Genomic DNA, 13,501 nt, shown 5'->3' on the forward strand with positions numbered 1-13,501 from the left:
TTTTGAGGAGTAATGGGTGAGCAGGATAGAAAAGCAAGACACTGGACATTGCTGTGAATCAAATCACATGGATGTGGTGATAACACTGGGGCAGAGAATGGTTTAGAGTCTCATAATGAATTGCCTACTGTGATCATGAAGACAGATGGCCTATTGAGGTGGATTGTTTACTGAACACGGAGGTACCTCTGTGGCTGTGGTTTACATGAAATTGCTTGTCCTCAGATTTGCAAAGTGAATGGTTCCTGAAAAATTCATCTTACTTCAAAATGTTTCAAATCAAAAATGTTCTTATAAGAATGATTTTTAAAATGAGGAATTGGGTTCTGAATCCAGGCTGATACATTATTTTTTACCAAAACTACCCAGAATTTAAACACTTTACCAAGTTTATTTATAACCAGAATTTTCATTAACATGAACATTAAATTAAATGCTAAATTAAAATCAATGTTCTCAATATTCAGTGTTGGAGGATTACTCCATGGTAAGATTACCTTCAGTAGCTCATACTTAGACTACCTTCAGTAGCCCATGCTTTGTCCCCCAACACTGACATGCCATGGTGCTGTCCAAACCCGTCCTAGAATGCGGCTGTGCAGTAATACTGGAGCTGGTGCCACCACAGGATTCCTACATCCCTCTTCCCTTTGCAGTGTTGGGATGACCCTAGTGCCTTCACCCACTTCCAACCCCTGGGCAAAGTGGCACCATGATGGAATATCTGGCCATAAGGTAAAGATAAAAAAAACTAGCTTTGGAGTCAACAAAAAGATATGGAGGAGTTTTGCACAATGTGTTTCACCAATGGGAAAAACTGAAAAATGGGCCAAAGGTGAGGGCAGGTATAAAATTGGAGACCAAAGGAGATCTGACCTCCTGTCCAACCTCCAAATGACAAGCCACAGATGCCGACTGGCAGCACAGAGACTAATAATGATGCTCATGAGTGGTTCATTCCTGTGGGATTAAATACTGGAAGGCCAAGGTGACCTGACTGCATCAGCTAGGGGTGGGACTGTAAAATTAGGCAGATGTGTAAATATTAGAGATATGTAAGTGTTCACCTGAACATCTGCTCAGATGTCCTAGGAAAGATGGGGAAAAGGGAACCTGACTTCTGGTCAAGTAGTTGTCTCTCTTCTTAATGAGTGATAGCCCTAATCCTACAAAGTCTTAATATGCTTTATATTATCAATATTCACAAGGAAAATACAGTTGTGGTAGAAACATTTGGTCACGTGTCTCAGTAAAGACCGAATTAGGTATTGGGGATATTGGGTCTATGTTCCTCAAATAGACACAGAGAATAACCATAAAACAATTTTGTTCACTATCATTTAAGGTCTACCTACTTTAGTCATCTGAGGAAGTATGGTATTTATCAGGGTTTACTATATGCCAACATTGTAGTAGGCACTTTTGAGAGAACAATACAGTGGAATGTAACAATCTTAGTAGAAAGTAAATTAATGAAAAGACCATTAGTTTCTGACAAAGTAGCAACATCTAAAAATGAATTTGTTGTTCAGAGCCAAGAAAAGGAGAAAATGGGAAATTGATTTAAAGAAGAGACATTTATTCCTGCTTCTTTGACCTCAAAATCATCTCTTGGTTCACCTCTTGTTAGACAGTATCAAGGCAAGGTTGAAAAATTGTTTGCAATTACATGCAGGTGGCAATAGGACAATCTGGTGACAGTGGAGCTTAAACTAGCAATAATTAGCATTCCTTGTTCAGACAATAATTCTCACAATGCTCTTAAAATAATTTGAGTCAGCAATTCTGTGACAAGTCAAATGAGAGAATTCAGCTCTCCAAATGCAAATAAGTTTATAGTTAACTATTTATTATACAAAAGTAACAGTAGTGCCATCGATTTTAATGCACTGGCAGGGAGCCATAAGAAGCAACACTAATTCAAAGTTCACCTAATTTGGTGGCAGCAGAAAATGTTTGATCATGCAAATTATGTAATTTATTTTTCTTCCTTCAAATTTATGTTTTCTTTTGAATTTCAATATTAAGATAATTATTTAAGTGAACTCATTAAATCTGAAAGTCAATGTTAATTATCTGAAGGGTTAAACTTAATTGCATTGGCAATTAAAAAGTATTGTATGATTGCAAGCCATTAAATTGGTCTATGGAATGTTCATACAGTGATGCATTTGAAGTGTTTAAAATATCTAATATAGTCACATTTATTTTTAGCTATGCTTGGAATACTACTATACTTAAGATAACCTTGACTATGACTCATTTTGTATGAAATTTTGCTTCATTTAATAAAATTAACCTATTAAAATATCTCAGAAAGGCAGGCAGGAGTTACAGTGCTGTCAAAGTTCCTGTTTTCACTAGATAGTGATGACAAAAGTCAGGAAATCGTCTTCTGACAACACTTTCCTTCTTGGATACAGTGTGATGTGGTATAAATTGTTAAGACAATTTTAGAATTGGCCACGACATGAGTACTAGAGTGAGGTTTCCTTAAGATCCCTCCCACTGTATATCTGGGATTTGAAACAAAGGCCAGGACCTAGAATTCAAGAGAGAGGAGCATTGCCAGTGAAATCTTATTCATGAGCTGAGATCCACGGGTGGATCCTGAAAAGTTCACTCAATGCCCAGGCATAATTTTGCGCTTACAAACTTTGTTAGTATTGGTAAAGTCTACCTTCTTGATACGAAACTTAACCTAAAGACTCCATTCATGGAGAGCAGTTTCCCCGCTATGATCCACATCTTCACTCCATTAATGGTATTTGAATGCTTATGTGCACAGCACTCTACTAAGTTCTTGGAAGAGAACAAATTGGTAAATATGCATCTTTGCTCTCAGGAAACATGCAGTACAGTGGGAAGATAGACATTTAAATAAAGGACATGTATAGAAGTGCTGTGGAGCTGGGGTGGAATGAAATCAGAGTGCTCAAGGATAATATGGGGATGGGAACAAATCAAGACCACAGGCAACAGACCAAGAAAGGAAGTTGAATAGTAAAGGAAATAAAGCGGGGTCTTCCAACAACAAATTATTAAAATTAGACTTGACTGTACCCTTAAAATGGTGGTTCTTGAATCTCTCCTTGCAAATGCTCATTACAAATCCAAAACAGCTCTGAATATTATCACCCATTCTCTCTACTAATTTTGCTTAGTAAAATTACATAGCAATGGCTAGTGCCCCCAAGCTAGTGGACTTTATGAATTCCAAGACTTCACTGGAGATCCTCTGTGCCATGTATTGTTGAATTTATCTTGTAGATGACACTGATGAAACTGCCCAAACAATTGATTATGCTTTTTGAGGACCAGGCTTAATGCCTAAAAACAGGCTTAGAGAGAAGAAAACTAAAATATTACAAATGATCCAGTTTCTAAAAAGAGTTTGGATTTTTTGCCTTTCCTCCATCAATTCCTCTTTTTCTGCCCCTCAACACACATTGTAAATGTGTATGGTAGTGTGTATTTAAAAAGATGGTCTAGAAACTAAATGATAATGATGATAATAATAATGGTATTTGTTAAGAGTTTACGTTGCGTTAGGCACTGCATCAAGCATTGGTGTAGATACGAGCAAAATCAGGTTGGACAGTCCCTGTCCCACATGGGGCTCACAGTCTCAAACCCCATTTTACAGATGAGGTAACTAAGGCATAGAGAAGTGAAGTGACTTGCCCAGAGTCACAAAGCAGACAAATGGCAGAGCCAGGATTAGAACTCACAAGCTTCCAACTCCGAGGTCTGCACTCTATCCACTACACCATGCTGCTTCTCCTCTCCTCATTCCCTCCCTCCCCACCAAGTGCTGCAGAGATTGTTTATAGTCAAAACTGCAGCACTGTAGTTTGTGACTAGGGTAGCAGGATTAAGGAAACAACCATAATTTGCCAATCACACTTCCACCTGGCCTTATTTTCTGTTGAGTTTTGGAGTTTCTATTTCTACTGGGCTTTAGTGGTTAAGTAGATGGGCAGCAGCTCCTATTCTGCTGGCAATGAACAGGAGCCAGCAAAGCAAAAATGAATTCTCTCTCCCACTCTGTACCTCAGGAGAAATGTTTGAGACCCAACTGCTCAGTCAAATCAATCATTTTTAATCAGGTTGCTTAAGGTCTGGTGAAGATAGATCAGGCTCTGGTAGGATTTTTAAAGGAATGATCTATCAACTCCATATTTCCTTGTCATTGTTTTTAAGTATATTTATGGAGCATGATTTTCTTTTAAAAACTGATACATTTGTAATCTTGAGCCATTTTTTGGCAGTGTAGTATAATAAGTGACTGAAGTCATTAAGATAGTCTACTTGAGCATATATTCTTTAGCCTGATGTATAGCAGTATTTAGAGTGATCAGGCAAGATTATGTATCTTTCAGAACCAAAATATTAGACACCAAATGATTAGTTTATTGCTTCATTCATTCAATCGTATTTGAGTGCTTACTGTGTGCAGAGCACTGTACTAAGCGCTTGGGAAGTACAAGTTGGCAACATAAAGAGATGATCCCTACCCAACAACGGGCTCATAGTCTAGAAGGGGGGAGACAGACAACAAGACATATGGACAGGTGTCAAGTCATCAGAATAGATGGAAGTAAAGCTAGATGGACATCATTAACAAAATAGAGTAGTAAATATGTACAAGTAAAATAAATAGAATAATAAATCTGTACAAACAGGTGCTGTGGGGAGGGGAAGGAGGTAGGGCGGGGGGGATGGGGAGGAGGAGAGGAAAAAGGAATGCTTAGTCTGGGAAGGCCTCCTGGAGGAGGTGAGCTCTCAGTAAGGCTTTGAAGGGAGGAAGAAGCTAGCTTGGTGGATGTGTGGAGGGAGGGCATTCCAGGCCAGGGGGAGGACGTGGGCCAGGGGTTGACGGAGGGACAGGCAAGAACAAGGTACATTGAGGAGGTGAGTGGAGGGTGCGGACTCACTCCCTTCTACCACTTTCTATAGGCCAATCTATATTCATTGTACCACAGATTATTCATAACATTGACCAATACCTATTTTGGAGAGAGCAGAGCAGAAAACTAAATGGTCCTGGAGAAAACTGTTTCTATGTAAACACAGGAGGAATCTCACTGGAATCAAGCCACAAAGAAGGAGATGCTAAACATGCCAGCTCATCAGCTCACTATTTCCATTTCAGTACTGATACCAGAGGAGCCTTGAACTGTGTTTGTTTTCTGATTTCTAACTAAGCACGGTCCAGCTGCCGCTTGCATTTTCCTCTCCAGGGTCAGTGTCCCAGCCTGTTGCCATTTAATTCAAGGCGGGGTGAAGCTCTTTACCCCTAAGCAAGGTCAGGATCCCTGGCCTTACTTATCAGTGGTATTTGTTCACCTAGGGAACAAAGCAGGGCCGGGAAGTTTCCCAGGGGGAATTATTGCTCCCTTTCCTACGTGGCCCAGTGGAAGGAGCAAGGGTTTTGGAGTCAGAGGTCATGGTTCAAATCCCGGATCCGCCACGTGTCTGCTGTGTGACCCTGGGCAAGTTACAACTTCTCTGAGCCTCAGTTAACTCATCTGTAAAATGGGGATTAAGACTGTCAGCCCCCACGTGGGACAATCTGATCACCTTGTAACCCCCCAGCGCCTAGAACAGTGCTTTGCACATAGTAAGAGCTTAACAAATGCCATTATTATTAACATACGTGTCATTATTTTGCTCTCTTATCAGGTCTGACGGCCTCCACACCTTCACCCCACGTCCCTCATCTCTGGGCCCCGCCGTCCCTTCCTTCCCCTTCTTTCTTTCTCCCCAACATGGGGGCTTCAGTCACCACGGCTCTGCACGGGTGGGGAGGAGAATGAGCCCCCCTTTTCCTCTGCTCCCCCTCCCCATCCTCCCAACTCCCTCCTTCTGCCCTACCCCCTTCCCCACCCCACAGCACTGGTGTACATTTGTACATATTTACTACTCTATTTTATTAATGATGTGCCTATATCTGGGGAGATGCAGTGTGGCTTAATGGAAAGAGCCCAGGCTTGGGAGTTAGAGAACGTGGGTTCTAACCCCAGCTCCGCCACTTGTCTGCTGTGTAACCTCGGGCAAGTCACTTCACTTCTCTGTATCTCAGTTACCTCATCTGCAAAATGGGGATGAAGCCTGTGAGCCCCACTGGGACAACCCGATGACCTTGTATCTACCTCTTCCCAGCTTAATAACTAGTTTAATTTGTGCCATTGGACTACCCAAACACACTAGTCACCATCCGCCTCCGCCACTTGTCTGCTGTGGGACCTTGGGCAAGCCACTTAACTTCTCTGTGCCTCAGTTACCTCATCTGGAAAATGGGGCTTAAGACTGTGAGCTCCTCAAGGGACAACATGATCACCTTGTAACCTCCCCAGCGCTTAGAACAGTGCTTTGCCCATAGTAAGTGCTTAATACCATTATTATTATTATAGTGTAGTTTAAATTACATATTCCCAGATTCTTGAAAAAAAAAGTTGAGTTGTTTTGACTAGACAAAATAATTATATTTTCCAACATTTCTGCCCTTCCACCTTTTTAAGACTCCTGTGTCTTCATAACTGTTTCCAGTATTTATGCGGCACCCTGTCAAATGTAAACTCTTAAATCCAGAATATGCTAATACTGACTTCAAACTCTTGCTAAAATTCTAGTCAGATAAACTGAATAAAAAGAGGAAGCAACACAGATAGTTACCTATCATAGAACTATTAATAGTGTTGAATAACATTTGGGAGACAGATTATAGAAAAAATACTGAAATGTAAATCCCAAGGGTATGCTTCAGTAACATACAAACGGAGTAACACATTTTTAATTAATACCTAAGCAGAAGATTGTATTTGTGTCCCTTCTTATAGAGACATCCAAATAGCAGCAACATTACCTCGCCCCCTCCTACCTCACCTCCCTTCTCTCCTTCTACAGCCCAGCCTGCACCCTCTGCTCCTCTGCCGCTAATCTCCTCAACGTACCTCGTTCTCGCCTGTCCCACCATCGACCCCTGGCCCACATCCTTCTCCTGGCCTGAAATGCCCTCCCACCACACATTTGCCAAACTAGCTCTCTTTCTCCCTTAAAGGCCCTACTGAGAGCTCACCTCCTCCAGAAGGGCTTCCCAGACTGAGCCCCATATTTCCTCCTCCCCATCCCCCCCACCCTACCTCCTTCCCCTCCCCACAGCACTTGTATATATTTGTACAGATTTATGACTGTATTTTTCTTGCACATACTTACTACTCTATTTTGTTAATGATGTGCATATAGCTATAATTCTATTTATCCTGGCAGTTTTGACACCTATCTACATGTTTTGTTGTCTGTTTGCTCTTTCTAGACTGTGAGACTGTTGTTGGGTAGGGACCATCTCTATATTTTGCCGACTTGTACTTCCCAAGCACTTACTACAGTGTTCTGCACACAGTAAGCGCTTAATAAGTATGACTGAACAAATGAACATAAGTCTCTGGAAGGCACTTAGTGAAGACACCAAACTTCCCCTCCCCCTTACCCCTCTTTCACCCCCCCCCCCCCCAAAAAAAGAAGTGTGATACACATTTTTAGGCTGTGATTATGGGCCTAAGGGAAAAGAGTAATGAGTATAGTGAAAACAAAAATTATCGAACCCAGGAAACATGATAAGGAGGTTTGTGAAATAGCAGAGAAATGCACATGGCACTGAATGGCCCTTAACACAAAGTGAAGTTAATTTCTCAATTATCTTTGTACAATTTTCTGGTTTTTCCTGGGTGTGCCAAACTGAACACTGACCTCTGTGGCTAATGGACCTATGAAGGGCTGACTTAAGGTAGTTGTAACTGCAGAGTGTATTTAATAATGCAATTAGAGTTTTAGACTGCACCTAGAATACTGCAGAAATGAAATCCACAGTAGGGAAAGAGATAGTAATGCAAGGGTTACTCAGGTTTTCTAAGCTTTATACTTATTTTATTCTCAACTCAGGATTACTTAACTTTTTAATGATAAACATGCATTATCCACTTTAATGTACAAAGCATATAAATGGTTACTATACCATTACAATACTAGGAATGTGATCTCATAGCATATACCAGTTTTTCCTCCTTAAAATGAATAATATAAGTAGGGCCACAAGATAGATCTTGAGCTGAAAAATCCAGCATCTCTTTTTATTCTCCTAAGGCAAGTTTTAGCCAGGGTTTTATTCTAATGATAAGCCTCAAAGAAATTCTACCAAGGAAAGTGCTGTAATGAAAGAAATGTTCATGGCCTCCAGAGACTCATGAGGCCTGGAAGATGTTATAAAAATCCCTGATGGACACTAGAAAACATCTTGGAAGAAATGTCACTGGGACTGTAAAGTGGCAGATAGATGTAACAGGAGAATTGCCCTTGGGAGGTTAGTTTGGGGCCATGCTAATCAGGTTTATTGGACAAATACTGGGCCCTGCAAGTGTTAATTCCATCACAAAGGAAGATTTGTATGTGTAGGGTCCTTTCACTACACACTGATAATAATTTACTCAGGAGATTTATTACAGTCTGGAGTAGCCTTTTCTCAGATGGGAGGGTAAGTCCTTAGCCATTCCTCTGTCACATATTGATCACAAAAGCTGTTCACCAAGGTTCTGGGTACTCAGCCTATTCTGACTTGGCTAACATTTCCTGAAGTGGTAAATGAAAGTACATTGCTCTTCATTTGCCATGGGTCACTCCAGTCTCGGTCAGAGGTGGGAGACATCTATGGAAATGAACCGCAGGTAGAGCTCAGCAGCCACAATTCCACTATGAAGCTACTGCCTGGGGATGTGATCAGAGGAAAATCTTGGGCATTATTAATAATGATGATGACGGTATTCATTAAGCACTTACTATGTGCCAGGTACTGTACTAAACCCTGGGGTGGATACAAGCAAATTGGGATGGATACAGTCCCTGTCCCAGGTGGGGATCACAGTCTCAATCCCCATTTTACAGATGAGTGAACAGGCATAGAGAAATGAAGTGACTTGTAGAAGGTCCCACAGTAGACAAGTGGCAGAACTGGCAGAACCATGACCTTCTGACTACCAGGACCATGCTCTATCAATGACGCCACGCTGCTTCTTGAATCTCAAAACACTGTCAGGATGGGGCTAGGAAGACTCCATATGGATGGATGTCAGAAACTGGCAACACTTTCCCTTTCACTTGTTTGGATTATACCATAGCAAGGACTCCAGGATGCTTCATTAAAAAGTTTAGACTTGTAAAACTGAAATTTTGGGGACACGAGACCAGGCACAGTCCCAGTCCCTCAGGCTCAGTCTAGATAGGAAGAGGACAGGTAATTCATCCCCAATTCACAGATGAGAAAACCAGTGAATCGATGATTTTTATTGAGCACTTATTGAATGCAGAGCACTAAATGAAGCACTTGGGAGAGTACACTGGCACATTTTCTGCCCACACTTACCTTACAGTCTAGAGGGGGAGACAGACTTTAATATAAATAAATTACAGATATATGCATAAGTGCTGAAGGACTAGGAAGGGGGTATGAATAAAGAGAGCAAGTCAGGGTAATGCAGAAGGGAGCAGAAGAGGAAAGGAGAGCTAAGGAAAAACCTCTTGAAGGAGATGTGCCTTCAATAAGACTTTGAAGGTGGGGAGAGTCATTGTCTGTCAGATATGAGGAGGGAGGGCACTCCAGGCAAGAGGCAGGATGTGGGTGCGAGGTTAGAGGTGAGAAAGGCATGATTGAAGTACAGCGAAAAGATTAGCAATAGGAGTGAAGTGTGCAAGCTGGATTGTAGTGAGCTGAGGTAGGAGGAGGCAAGGTGATTGAGGGATTTAAAGTCAATGGTGAGGAGTTCATTTCACATGCAGTTGGATGGGCAACTACTGGAGTTTCTCGAGGAATGGTGACACATTCCCTGAATATTTTTGTAGAAAAATTTTTCTGGCAGCAGATTGAAGTATAGACTGGAGTGAGGAGCGGCAGGAGGTGGGGTGGGAGGCTCAACAAGGGGGCTGATACAATAATCAAGGTGGAATAGGATAAGTGATTGGTATAATAATCCAAGACAAAAGTTAAATGAATTGCCCAAGGTCACAGCAGGCAGTTGGCTGAGCTGGGATTAGAGATTGGGTCCTCTGGCTTTGCAGTTTCCATTAAGTCATGTTTCTTGACTTGGTACCAAGGTGGAGAAATAGGAGCACATGTTATTCTCATAGGCATCGGCCTATATGCTGGCCTCATTATTGCTCACTTTTATACCCTGAAAAGGTCAGAGTGTTACCGAGAACAGGTTTCATCATGGATAGGCAGGGCCCAGATATCTGGAGAGGAGCAGGGGCACAGTGGAAGATAAGCAAAGCCAACTCTGAGCTCTGAGCCACTCCCCACTGCCCCAGGCCTGGGATACCACTCAGAGATATGATGCTGTGGAATTTTCCCAAGTGCCAGAGTGACCCTGCAAGATTCTTCAGTGAGATGTCAAATGGCTGCTTGATTTCTGCCACCTATCCAGATTAATAATAATAATAATGTTGGTATTTGTTAAGCACTTACTATGTGCAAAGCACTGTTCTAAGTGCTGGGGTAGATACAAGGTCATCAGGTTGTCCCACGTGGGGCTCAGTCTTCATCCCCATTTTACAGATGAGGGAACTGAGGCCCAGAGAAGTTACGTGACTTGCCCAAAGTCACACAGCTGACAAGTGGCGGAGCCGGGATTTGAACCCATGACCTCTGACTCCAAAGCCCATGCTCTTTCCACTAAGCCACACTGCAGTTATTGCTTTTGCCAGCCTCAGCTACAATTCTTAACTTCTGACAACCATAACCCCACAACCCCTTCCCGCCAATCAGTCCATCCCTGCCATTTCTTTCCAGAAGTGCCCCCCTTAAATCCCTGTTATACTGGGGAGGGGAGCAGGGGAGTGCAAGTCCAATTTTTTTTTGTCATCATGCCCCAATTAATCTCCATACCCAAACTACATTCTCTTAACCAAATTGACACTCTCAACACAACCTTCTCCTCTGAACTCAGCTCACTCCCTATCCCTTAAATCTTGTACCACTAACCCACAACCTTAGATCTTCTCCATTCTGCTTCCTTCACTCCTGAACACTAGCTGCAAAGCACGGCTGGTGGAAATCCCTATATCAGGCTGACCTTTTCTATCTCAAGTTCATCCTTGTGTGCTTTAGGTTTTCCTGATGACATTACTCTCAACCCTTGACTCCCATGCTCGTTGCCCTCACCAACCACTTCAGGTGCTTAACTCCCCCTCAAAGCCCCTGTTGCCAGACACCCCCATCTCTTGCCCCTAATAACATGGCCATGTATTTTAGAAAATTGAAACCACCAGGCCTGAGCTCCCTAAAAATCCACTTTTCTTTCCAGTTGCTCCCTCCTCCTTCCCCTTCTTCAACTCTCTCAACTTTCCCAGCAGTATCTCAAGAGGATATCTCCTGCCTTCTCAATTCCACTGCCTGCACCTTGTACCTCCAGCCCCAGCACTCCACACTTTGACCCCTCCCTTTTACCTCCATGACTGCCACCTTCAACTGTTTGTTCAAGGCTTTTTCTCCACTGGTTACAAAACATGCCCATGTCTCTCCAAACTAACAACAAAAAAACCCCTTCCTTGAAGCCACACCTCCCTTCTCTCCTCAGCTTCCTCCTACCAATCCTCTCAACCTCTTGAGTGAGTTTCCACTGCTTAGAATAGTGTTTGGCACATAGTAAATGCTTTACAAAGTACCATAATTATAATACAACTGCTGTCTTCACTTCCTCTCCTCCAATTCTTACTTGACCCCTCCAATCTGGCTTACACCAACTTCACTCCACAAAAACTTCCTTCTCAAAGATCACAAATGATCTCCTTCTTGCCATATTCAATGTCCTGTTCTCCATCCTAATCCTCCTTGACTTCTCAGCTGCCTTTGACACTATAGACCACCCTACTCTCCTTGGAAACATCATCCTCCCTGGCTACCCTGAAACTGTCCTCTCCTGGTTCTCTCATCTCTCTGGTCACTCACTTCATCTCTTTCATGGGTTCCTCCTCTACCTCCCTCCTAACTGTGGGAGTCCCTCAAGATGCAGTTCTAGGTCCTCTTCTATTTTCCATCTACACCCATGCCCATTTGCTCTCATTATTCAAATACCATGTCTGTGCATATGATTCTAAAAATCTACATCTCCAGCCCTGATCTCTCACCTTCTCTGTGGTCTCATATTTCCTTCAGCCTTCAGGACACTTCTATTTGGATGTCCTGCCAACATCTCAAACTTAACATGTCCAAAAACACTTCCCACCCAAACCCCATCTCCTCCCTGACTTACCTTTCACAGTAAATGCCATCCCCAACCTCTCATCACATGCCTGTAACTTTGATGTTATCCTCAACTCAACTCTCATTCAATCCACCTATTCACTCTGTCACCAAATTGTCAGTTCAAACTTCACAGCATCACTAAAATCCACCCCTTCCTCTCCCTCTAGACTTCTACCAATTTAATCTAAGCACCAATCCTCTACTGCCTTGATTACTAAATCAGCCTCCTGGTTGATCTTCCCTCCTGTCTCTCCCCATATTTCAAAAACATTCAGTCCATGTTTCCCCACTCTTTAAGAGCCTTCACTGGTTGCTCATACACCTCTGCATCAGAACAGAAACTCCTTACCCATCAGCTTTAAAACATTTGAAACTTTGTCAACTCTTGACCTTACCTCCTTGATTTCCTACTACAATCTAGCCCATCCACCTGTCTCCTCTAATTCCATCCTAGACGCTGTACTTTGATCTCTATCTCATTGCCAACCTCTCACCCACATCCTGTTCCTGGCCTGGAATGACCTCCCACTTCATATATCCGACAGATGATCACTCTTTTGCCCCCCCACCCTGCCTGCCCCTTTCAAAGACTTAGTGAAGGCATATTTTCTCTCTACTCAGCCTCACAGCATGTATTTAATGGATGTCTCCCCCTCCTATCCAGAGAACGTTATGGGTAGGGAATGTGTTTACAAAGTCTGTTGTATTGTACTCTCCCCAGAGTTCAGTACAGTGCATAACTGACCCACGCTTTATCTCAGTCCAACCATTGCCCCCTACTGATTCCCAGCTCTGTGCCCAGACTTGCTTCACTTCAGGACAACCAACCATGGTCACTAATGAGCACTAGACAGGAAGTTTGGGGTGGGTGAGGACAGCAGGACATAAGTTAATGAAGATTGGTTTTTGAAACCAGATCAGACTGATCACATCCATTCATACTTGTGAGCGTTGCATTGTACTGAGATATTTTGAAGCATTTTCTCAAGTTGAAGACAATGATACCCTTAAGGAAGTTATTGTCAAATGGAAGCTTGTGGGTGGGGGTGGGAGAAGGGGGAAGAGGGAACAAGACAAAATACAAGAAACTGGCTGGCTCAGAGTGTACTCTTGTTCTCATTAAGCAGATCACTTTTTATCATAAAATTGTTTTTTTTTTTTTAATGGAACCTCTACTGGTTATATGATATTGAATGGTCATTGCAC

Source organism: Tachyglossus aculeatus, chromosome 2 (genome assembly GCF_015852505.1).
Source record: "Tachyglossus aculeatus isolate mTacAcu1 chromosome 2, mTacAcu1.pri, whole genome shotgun sequence".
NCBI lineage: Eukaryota > Metazoa > Chordata > Mammalia > Monotremata > Tachyglossidae > Tachyglossus > Tachyglossus aculeatus.